This window comes from Mesocricetus auratus, unplaced genomic scaffold, assembly GCF_017639785.1.
Source record: "Mesocricetus auratus isolate SY011 unplaced genomic scaffold, BCM_Maur_2.0 Super-Scaffold_100676, whole genome shotgun sequence".
Taxonomy (NCBI): domain Eukaryota; kingdom Metazoa; phylum Chordata; class Mammalia; order Rodentia; family Cricetidae; genus Mesocricetus; species Mesocricetus auratus.
In genome coordinates, this window is record NW_024429266.1 from 99,168,370 (window position 1) to 99,180,359 (window position 11,990).

General features: G+C 38.9%; 2 pseudogenes; one reads left to right on the forward strand and one right to left on the reverse strand.

Moving 5' to 3' along the window:
* Positions 1 to 146: 146 nt before the first annotated feature.
* Positions 147 to 3,651, reverse strand: LOC110342961 (annotated as a pseudogene).
* A 7,044-nt stretch (positions 3,652 to 10,695) lies between these two features.
* LOC121136580 lies at positions 10,696 to 11,699 on the forward strand (annotated as a pseudogene).
* The last annotated feature ends 291 nt before the right edge of the window (positions 11,700 to 11,990 follow it).

Here is an 11,990-nt window from a genome sequence, read left to right on the forward strand (position 1 = left end):
ACATGAAACTATACACAATGGCATTCTTTCTGGATAGTAGCATTCTCTGAATTTTAAAATGGATTTTATTTATAAATCCTTTAAAGTGCATAGTAACAAACACTATTGAATTCTAAAATGGATTTTTATAATCCTCTAAAGTGCATTTTATTTAAAGGTTTAAGCAAATTATAGTAATATCAAAACAGAAACTGAAGTTGAATAGTTAAATCGGAAGTGGTTGGCATAGATGCCAGATTCACTTGTAATACTGACTATCCTTCTACCCCAACCTGGACCTAAATGCTGACGACTGAGACATTCCTTTAACTGGCAAGAGGTGAATGTTTTTCTGTCTGCTTTGGTGCATTCTAGCCGAAGAGAACTATGAATCCTGTGTGGCTCCTCTCAGCCACAGTGAGATGCCCCCTGCCCCGTGAAAGAGAATGAGGAGAGCTCTTGCCTCTGCCTCAGCAGTGTGACAGCCTTGTTGCAGCTTTAGCGTCTGTGGCGAACTACCTAAGAAACAACCACAGAAGCTTCGGAGGAACTAGCTAGGAGAACGCTTCTGATGGGATGAGTGTGTGTGTGTGTGTGGGGGGGCAATAGGTCAGTCACTACTGTGACAGAATATTGCCACTGCTTTTGTTTTTCTGTCATTTTTCTTCAGTTGGTGAAAATAATGATTCCCATAGGCTGCTGCCCCAAAAGAAGCCCACCCGAGTCATGAAGGGAGCAAAATGTTAAGTGCTGCCTCCACTTGATTCTACTTGGAGAGCTTTTTCATCTTGAAAAGACTCTTACTAGAGTATATGGCAAGACAGGCTGTCCTGGCTCTGCAAGGACTCGCCCCAGGGGTGGGGGGGCTTTGCAAGGACTCACCTAGGAAGAGGGACTTGGGGGAGGGGAACAGACAAAGAGCTTGCCCTTCCAGCTTAAACAGGAAACATCCAATCTTAGGAGCACTGTGATCACAGGTTTTGGCTTTCGTCTAATTTCCCTTTTGGAAATTCTGGATGGAGTTGAACAAAGCCTCATGGTTCACACCATTCGCAGCCTGGGGGAGGAGCAGGGCAGGCATCTCTGTGCCTGAGGTGGTGGAGGGAGGGACCTGAAGGTGAAGGCGGTGGTGGAGGAGTGGGGGGGGGGGGGGGAGATGCTGTGGAGGGTGGGGCTGGAGAGGACGGAAATGGGGTTGGGGGCTGGCCCAGATCCCGAGTTCCTGGAGTGTGCATCACCTGCTGTTCTTCACTGCTTTCAACAGCAGATTGTTTGCATTTCTTCTGATTTCTTCCTTTCCTTCCCTCCTCAGATTGAGGTGTGACTGAGCTGTCGTTAGTCTTCAATGTTGGAGAGTCTGCTTCTGATCTTCAGTGAGTCTCTTTTCTGTACATTCTTTGGCAAGGACTCTTTAATTTTGGGGGAATCTTAAGCTGTGCCTTTTCAGAAGTTGTTAGTAAAATGTCAGTAAATGATGGCATCTGTAAGAGCTGGGAGAAGGTAGGTATGCCATTTTTACGGGCTTCCCAAGACAACACAGACTCCAACATGGCCATCACAGCTACAGATGGTGCAGAAGCAAAGGGGCCGACAGGCACAGAGTGTGTGGATCCTCCCTAAGTCATTCCACGCAGTAAGTGGCCAAAAGAAGTGGACATCTACACTTCCCAATGTCTCTAACATCTGCTGTCCATGTTTTTATTTGCTGGAGTTCAAGGCCCTGGATTTTCTTAGGATTGCAGTACTTCTCTAGGAAGGGGTCCTTTGGTTTTGCCTTGTAGATCAGATCCTTCAACGTTCCTTTTCATTAAAGGCTCTAGTCAGCAATGCTGAGGATGCATTAGCCATGGCAAAGGTAACCCGATACATGTAAGGGTGCACACAGAAAGGCAGAAATCTGATTACACACTGAAAATCTTTATCTGATGAGTACATGTCTGGGCTAAGATCAGCCCAGCTCAACACCAGTCGTTCCTCTGGTTGGTTTTTAATTTTCATCAAGAAATCCATCTTTCAGTGGCTCTACCAGCTCCCACTCGGGTTGTGATCAGAAGAACATAGAATCCTTTTGCAAGGCAATCTCAGTGTCGTTTGCAGAATAGTTGTTGTGGCCTAGGGACTTCTTTAGCAGCTCACAATGGAACAAGACATGATTTGCCGTGATAACATTAAGGTAGTAGCTCTGCAGGCCTCTCTGTCTGTCAACTATGAATTCATGGCTCATGTTTCCAGTCAGTTTCTTAGGAGGAAGAGGCAGACTCAGGTCTGTAATCCGCAAGCTGTTGTTTAATAAATCAAAGTCACTATATCTTCTAGCAATCCACCAGCTGTTTTCTGTGGAAATTCCTCTTTGCACCCTGAAGATATATTCTGTGTGTGACTGCAGACTCTGGCTCCCCTCAACAGTTGTTGTCAGCGGCACCATGTCATCAAGCAGTGCCATGTCATCAGGCAGCGCCTTGCAGGCTGACAGCTTCTCCATGAAAACCATCCTGGGCTGCTGCCACTGCCTCTCAAGCCGGGAAAGGAACCAGAAGGGCTAAGTCCACCACCCAAACACAGCAAGTCTCTTGCTAATGTAAATCAATAGATTCAGTTTTAAAAGGAAGTATACAAATTCAGAAGGAGGCTAACCACACAACATTACACTAGAGAAACATGGGTAACTCAAGAACATTATAAATGAAGTCCACAGTGTGATTGGGACTGATAACCACAGCCCCATGTGAGGAAAGACTTTGGTACTCAGGATCTGAAGCAACCCCTTCCCAAAGGCCTTACCCCAGACCATTACCAACCCTCCCAAGCATATTCCTGGTTTTAGAAATGGAGCTGTTTCTTTTTCAATACATCAGGCCCTTAGAGAACTCTCCCAAGATCTGTGCAGGTTGCAAAACTCAAAGAGGCCTACTTTCAAGTATCTTCTAGAAGTTCTGCACTTTGCACTTGACATTTACATGTAAGATCTATTTGGAGTTATTTTTATTGTAAATGGTATCTCATGTACTGGGTAGCCCTCCACTACTAAGCTCTGATGGAAGAAGAGGGGACTCTGTGACATTGAGAGGCCAGAGCTGCCTGCTTGGTTCAAAGGATGCCTAGAGGTATCTGACCCCTTGGCCTGTGTATGACAAATGACTCGTGCCTAAATGCCCAGTCCTCTGAGAAAGGAATTGACCCCCAAGCTATGTTAGCTCTTTATCCTTGGAAGAACAGATAACTGTAGCTGCCTGACTGCGAGAGGACCTGGGGATAATTTTATATAAATTCTTCAATCCCCTCCCAAGATAAATGACTAACCAATTTGTGACCCCCATGCCTCTGCTTAACCTTGGTTTTTTTTTTTTTTTTGCCTTTATAAACTTCCTGCAATAGAGGGTTGGCAGTTTGAGTACTGGAGATGCTTTCAGAGCACCCAGATTCCATTCCCAGTACATACAGAAGCTCCTATCCATAACTCCAGTATCAGGGGTTCTGACACCATCTTCTGGCCTCCCTGTTCATTGTAAGAAGAGGAGACTTGTACCATAACAATTATATTTAAAGCTGTGTGTGGCGGTGCATTTTAGTGCCAATAATCTGAACACAGAAGCAGAAAGATCTCTGTGAAACTTAAAGACTGAATTACATAGTCTACACACACACACACACACACACACACACAGGAAAAGAACAAAACTTAATAACATACAAGAATAGGAGTGTTGGATAAGTAAGACAATAAAATACCTCTTAAAGTCATTTCAGGTGTCTTCCACTGGTGCCATTGTATCATTTTCAAAAATGTATATTGCCAAGTGTGTAGCACGTGTCATTAATCCATCATTGGGAGGCAAAGGGAAGCTGATATCCATCAATTTGAGGCCGTGGTGGTTGACATAGTCACTTTCAAAGTAAGTCCCATCGCAAAAACACCTAAAAAATTTAAAGGTGTATAAATAATTTTGATTTGTTTTCTTTTTTTGAGATGGGGTCTCTTTTGATACCCAGGTGACCTTGGTTCACTAATTACACTATGATGCATAATACATGTTGAGTCTTTAATTTACTCAGGTATATTTATTTAATCTTGCACCTTTGGGCCATCATTCCTAGCATGACAGTCTTCTACAGAAGAAAGACTTTCCAAATAATTTGATATTGGTCTGGTTATATATTAAGGAAACTGTTCTTAGCAGGGTTGCTTCCTCATGGAAGTCTAGACTCGTCAATCTTGGGATCACTCTGACTCTCAAAGGCATGATATTTATGCTACCTGCTAGTGCTAAAGTTAAAAAAAAGCTCCTCCCTGGTTTCTATATTTGGACGGCGAGATTCTTCTGGGTTCTGATCTCCCACAGAACGCTTCTGTATAGTTACCTTTCTACTGCTGTGATGAAATACACTATGTCCAATGTGATTTATAAAAGACAGCATTAAATTGGGCTTACAGTTCCAGAGGATTAGAGTCCACCATGGCCCAGTAAACACATGGCAGAAGGAAAAAATGAGAGCTCACACTGAATTTCAAGCAAGAGATAGAGAGCACACTGCACATGGTCAGAAGGTTTTGAAGTCTCAAAACCCATCTCCACGACACTTTCAAAAAGGCCATACCTCTCCTCCTTCCCAAACAGTTCCACTAACTGAGTAAACTAGCATTTGAAACTGGGAAGATATGGATACCATTCTCAATTAACCACAACTAGTTTATTCAATTATTAGTTAATGGCAACTACTCTCCCTTATCCTTAAATGAGATTGTTACATTTTAAACATACAATGGCAGAGAATGAACGTTCCTCTTTCAGAAGGAAAAAAAAAAAAAGAGATTCACAGCACAACAGGGAATGAAATGAACAGACCAAAGCAAGACCAAAACCCAGATGGGGAAACAGCAAATATTGTAGCCCCTTGTCAAGCATCTTGAGGTCATGATGAGATTGCCTGGACTCTAAAGTGCTTAGGAACACACACTCCTCCAGCTCTGTCAGTTGCAACACACAAAGCCTCTCTTTTAGGCCCGCTCACAAGATTCCTGCAGCTTTCTTATAGGATGCTGATGTGATCCAAAAATTTCTGATGTCCTGTGTGTGGAATTCTATTTCACTTTATTGAAAGTGGGTCAGAGGGGCTGGAGAGGGTACTCAGAGGTTCAGATCACTGGGCGCTCATCTGCAGTCCCAGCTTCCATTCCTAGCACCCAGATGTCTGTGAGGACAATTCCACAGGAACCAAAGATAATAAAATCTCATTAATGTATATATCACATTCAAGTTATGCACACATCTTCTGATGGGCGGTGAGGTGATGTATCTTTTGGATCATTAACACACAGAACTGCACCCTAGAATTAATTTCACGAATGCAGGAGAAAGTAGATATAATAATATAAAAGGATATGTATCATATGGAAAAATGAGTATGGATGACATTTCCAAGGACTCTGGGATACACATTTTTTATACCTCAGATTTAAATACCTACTTCCTGTGGTATTTCTTGTTTTATTTTAGGGAGTAGGGTTTGGGGATTACTTTGCTTCAGGTCTATTTCATTCTTCTAGAAATAATGGTCATTTACAAAAAAACTATAACCATCCAACTGGTTGCAGTTTTTCTTACGAATCTTCATATTTCAATGTTGGTTTTGGTATCTATAAACATGCTTTGTGTTGTGTGGTATGTGCCTAATGCCTTTGAAGGAGCATGTAACATAGTACCTATTGTCCCTGACATACTCTGGTTTCCATTGACAAGTGCATTTGCCTCTCAGTGAAGCACAGTGACTTCAAATGTTTTGTTTAATGTGTTATCAACTCAGTTACAATATGATTTAGCATCACATTCACTCTTTGGGCATTCTTTCCAAAATTATCATGCCTATGATGTATCACACAAGTGAGAAATTCCCGATAATTCAAAAATGGAACATAGCTGTTTAACTTTCATCTGTAGTAAACATTATCAAAATTAAGAATATCTAACATGAATGCTTATGTTCTAACACTAATACTGAAATACATAAAATAACAGATTACATAGAAAAATATACTATTGTTTGTGAATTCTGAGTACTTTGAATTTACACTATCTTTACATGAGTACATTTTCCTGTATAACAGTTCCAAGAGAAAGCTCTTAAGTTGAATATAACTAATTTAATCTAATATAATTATACGTAGATGATATATAGACCTATAGATAGATGATATGTAGTTAGATAGATAGATAGATGAGAGTTACATAGATTGATATCAACAATTAATGAAAACAGAGGCAACAAATCTTAAAAAAGAAAGAATGGCATGTGTTATGGTTTGGAGGTAGGAAAGAAAGAGGGGATTATGTTATTATACAATAATCTCAAACAATAAAAGTAATTACCAAATGACTGAATACATTTAACAGGTGTACTTAATTGCAAATAACATTTTGATCACATATTTTGGTTTCTTATTGTTTGAGTTACTCATCCTATTCACAGTGAAATGATAATGTTCATAACATGAGAGTAGAGAGAATGTACATTCTAAAACTGGAGTAGATATTTTCCATTTGGAAAGAAATAGACAGTTCCTGGAGTTATCTGCTGTTGTTTGCTTCAAAGCAATGAAGATATAATTGATGTCATTGAGGTGAGTCTCTGATGTGGTGAAAGTACTAGGTGTATAAAAATACGTTTTATCCTACTGAAATTGAATAATATCAAGTGAGACATTCATATATATATGTGTGTGCATATATATTATATAATGGTTAAATACACACACACATACACGCAGACACACACACACATATATATGTAAAATACAAGTCTCCATATAGAAAAATATTTTCTCCTTTCTTCTCTTCCCCTCCCATAAATTGCAGCCACTCCCTAGAGACCCGGAGAACATTGACCAATTTGGGTAATTAGCTCTGTTAGTGAGATTTTGTGGGCCATAGAGAGACAATAACCAGCTATGGTAGTCATTCCTCTCAGTAGCTCAATTAGCTGTGAATATCTATGTGTCTTCAACCACAGCCTTCACATTGAGAATCACCTCTTTGTAATCATATTCATCTTTAGGACAGAAACTGAGAATTCACTGGGCACAGAAAATGGAGGGCTCTTCAGATTTTCACTTCATTGTTATGGCTCAGCAAGGAAGGCGCATGACCCAGTAAGTACTGATGGAGACTGTTATATTGATAGAAATATGGCAATTATTTATTTGTCATCACGAACTTCACGGGTAGAAGAATGCCAATGTAAAACAACTTCTGTTAGGTCTTGTATGTTTCTGTTCTTGGTTATGGTGGGGTAAAAGAAATCTTACTCAGAGTTCCCACTGTGCCTACAATAATGTAATTCCTCTGTATGTTTCACCCAAAGCAAAAGAAAGTAAGGTTTTCTGAACCAATTGTTAAGCAGCAGAGGTGGTCCTGCAAGAACAGGGTCAATGTAGCATTTTCTTCTATCGGACCTAAAGTGAAGAGTTAAGCTATATGCTTGTTCTTCACTCTATAGATTTGATTTTCCAGTAGTGACAATTAGACTCATTACTATGAATTTACAGAACACAAAGGATTATAATATTTTAATGTAATAATGTAATTATAGTCCTCATAACAGAGGTTGTTTTATATTGGCATTCTCCTATCTGGAGTAGTTTTTTTTTAAATAAAATGAATGAAAAAATGTTTACACTGGGTCAGCCTCTTTTTGAAAACAGGACCATATACAAGAGGATATTTTCAGGTCCATTAGAGACTGAATAAGCTGGGCATTGGTGGCGTATACCTTTAATCCCAGCACTTGGAAGGTCTACAGAGCAAGTGCTAGGATAGGCTCCAAAGCTACACAGAGGAATCCGGCCTAGCCCCCACAGGATCTCTGAGTTGTTTGTCAGCTGATAGCCACAGTTGCATCCTATTTTCTAGTCCTGGCTTACTGTCCCCACATTGCCCCACTGACATCAACATCTAGCAGGAGGAAAACACACTCTCTTCCACCTGGGGTTTTTCTACTGTGTTGTAAGACTATATATAAGACTATTCCCTTCTACAAGAGAGAGACCTCTTAACACTTGCAAAATAGAGAGACCTCTAAGCACCTGGCAAAATAAAGACATTTCTTAGTACAAATAGCTGGACTTCTGATCTTTCTTTTCCTGATACCCTGGACTAGCTTGTGGCGCGGCCACCGCAATTGCAGGTTCCACCGAGATGTAAAAGCGAGGCTGCGAAAGGGCACTGCATAACATCACAAAAAGAACAATAAGGTTACAATTACACACAATTGTTTTCACCACTGTAAGACCTCCATACAGCTTTCCACATCTTATAGATCATTGTATCAGCATATAACATCTCAAACTGAGACGTAATATCAATTCTGGACTAGACTAATATGTAAGACACTAAACAAGACTCACAGTATACATCTCATATATTCTGATGTCTAGTTAAGATATCTGGAAATCTGCTTAAACGTTTCAACCCATGGAGGATGTTTTAGAAATAGGCATGGCAATTTAGTTTTGAGTGTAATTAGACACACTTGAAATATTTTTGTATTATAAGGAAGAGCCTTTAACATGATTAGAAAAGAGGGAATACCATAATACAAAATAAACTGCTTTAAACATCAGAGAGATGACTCAGCCATTACAGGCTAAACTCACAATAAAAAATATAAACATCAAAATTATCCTTCACAGGTGCATAATCCCTGTGGCTTAACATAGCCATCCTTTTCTTTCTTTCCTTTCTTCTTTTCAGAAATATTTCATGGAACTTTAATAGTCCACGATTGTGTTTATATCCTGGGCATCTAGGATCTAATCACATCCACATTCATCTGTTACTGCAAAAGTAGAATTTTGAATAGCTCAAAAGGAGACAGGTAACAATGCAAGAAATCTGAAACTCATTTCTAAGCTACACTTTCTTTTTATTTTTCCATTGAAAGTTTTGTGCCTGCCTCTAATGTGTTTTGATCAATTTGATTCCCTCTCCCCAGTCTTCAATTCCTTCTCAAACACTCATCTTATTCACATAACCACTTCATTAATTTTGAAAATCTTCTCAGTCTACTTAGTCCTGCCAGTGAATATGAGTGCAGGATCATCTGCTAGATAATTGACAACCTAAATACTTGCTGGAATAATATGATTACCTAAATATCCATGGATTAATTCAGTTACCAAAAATCATCAAAGAAGCTTCTTTTACAGTTGGTAGTGGTTAATACCGAAAATCACAACTGGTCAAATACAAAACTTTGAGGGTTCTCAGGCCTAAATAAACTACATTTCATTCCAGGTTTTAGCTCAGTTAAACTCTGGTCTCTATAAAGGTAGTACTTTTATAGTGATGGAATTTTTTATTTTTCAAATCTCCTGCAATGATCATTATTTATAAAATTCAATATTTCTCTTATTCACTACAATGCTATTAAAATGGCTTCTATTGTTACTGGTGAAAAAAACCAGAATTTAGACATACTCTAGTCAGTAGGAGATCTCTGGTACAGGACTGAGGCATTAATAATGTGTCTCTAATCCAAAGCAATATTCCTCTATTGGAGTTTATTGGAACTATTACTATTAAAATGCATTTCTTGTTTTGTTAACAAAGCCCAACTGTTAAGATATCAGGCATGTTATGTTGTTGCATCTCATGAACGAAAGGACATGGGTAGGTACAATGACTACAATTAATCTAGAAAATAAATGTTGATTGCTACCAGTAACTTTCTGTTGTCACGTACTCTTAAACACAAGGCAACTTCTACTGATAACATGTCTTATTTAGAAATCCTCACTCGTATGTCACAGACAGACAAACCATTTTCAAATAATTTCTTGATAATACAAAACCCACTGCCTCAATGAAGTCCACCATAGGTAATGTCTGTTCCTTAAACTGTTTGACCTAGGCATAAGTATTTGACTGAAGGACTTAAAACATGTTTTAACATAATGACACTTTACAGAAAATGTGTTAAATTCTGGATATATGTACTAGTTGGCCAACGTGGACTGTAAATCAAAAGAGTGTCTTTAAAAAACTTACTGGTTAAATGAGGTAGAGGGGAAAAAGCAAGGGCCAATGAGTTGTATCATTTCCTTATAACCAAAAACATAAATTATTTTTTTAATTTCCCAATCAGCATATAATAGCGTTGTGATACACGCATCATGTTTAATGGGTCTTCTTCCCTCCATCTCCTCTGTCTCCTTTGCAGCTTTCCAGACCATACCCGGTTGCTGTCTACGCCACATGTCCTTTTGCCCACTCACCATCCTTTCGACTCAGATGTTATTTTCCAATTTTGGTTTCCTTTCTAGAATGACAGTTTTTAGCTACAATTATACTTTTTAAAATCTATACACATATACATTGTAGGCTGTAATGCACGTAAGTGGGAGAACATGTGATCTTGTTTTCTTTCTGAGATTGGCTTACCAGACAACATACAGTACCTATAGATTAATTCAATTGGTTTTCTGTTTCATCAAAGGGAAATGACAATACATAAGATCTGTATTTTGAAGGTCTGTACTATACTATGATCACAGAAATTTTAACACTAAGGGTTTGCAGCTTTCTAATATCTGCCCAGTGTTTTATCTCCAAAGGTGTGTCTAGCGAAACAGCTGGATACAGATGAAAACATAGTCATAGTTTCAGAGACTCAGAAATATTACTGTATATTCTGAACATAGCATGAACCATTAACTTACAAATACTTGAACTGAAATTATCTATATATTCTTCAAAGCCTGATTTGTGTTTACTTCTCAACTATTTTAAAAGGCAACCAAGGATTATAAAAAGTCAGAACATAACATGTGATTCAGAATTCCATCTCATGAGTCTCTCAGAAGATCCAGACCTGCATCCCTTCCTCTTTGGACTCTTCCTGTCCATGTACCTGGTCACTGTCCTTGGGAACCTGCTCATCATCCTGGCTGTCACTAATGACTCCCACCTCCACACCCCCATGTACTTCTTCCTCTGCAACCTGTCCTTTGTTGACATCTGTTTTATCTCCACCACAGTCCCAAAGATGACTTTGAACATGCGGACACACAGTGAAGTCATCACTTGTGAAGGCTGCCTGACACAAATGTCTCTTTTTATACTGTTTCTAGTTATGGATGACATGCTTCTGACTGCCATGGCTTATGACCGGTATGTGGCCATCTGTCACCCCCTGCATTATCCAGTCATTATGAAACCTTGCTTCTGTGTTTTCTTAGTTTTGGTATCTTACTTTATTAGCTTTGTTGGCTCCCAGATGCATAATTTGATTATCTTACAATGTACCTACTTCAATAGCATAGAAATTTCTTTTGTCATCCTTCTCAGGTTCTTAGTATTTCCTGTTCTGATGCTTTTACTAAAAACATAGTGACATATTTTGTTGGTGCTATATTTGGTTTTCTACCTGTCTCAGGAATCGTTTTTTCCTACTGTAAAATTTTTTCCTCTATTATGAAAATCTCTTCATCAGGTGGACAGTATAAAGTCTTCTCTACTTGTGGGTCTCACCTGACTGTTGTCTGCTTATTTTATGGAACAGGCATTTGGGAGTATCTTGGTTCAGCTGTGGCACACTCTTCCAGCAATGGCATCATGGCCACACTAATGTACACTGTCATCACACCTATGCTGAATCCCTTCATCTATAGCCTGAGGAACAGGGATTTTGTTAGTGCTCTGAAGAGAGTTTACAGGAAGACAGTTTAATCTCAGTCATCTTTCCCTCATTTGGAAAATATGTTAAGATATACTCAAAATTTTAATATTTATAACTTAACTTATGCTCACCCTTATTTTTTCCTAAATGTAGAGGTCATGAAGTACATATTTACTCAGAATGCTAATAAATGTTGCAAATTGAATGCGGTTTTAAAATATACTTATAGTAACCCTAAAATGTAAAACATAAATATTCCCCTAATAATCTTTACTCCTTTGAAACTTCCATGGGTTAATAATTTCCTTTGAAACATATTTAGCTTCTTGTAGTTTTGCATA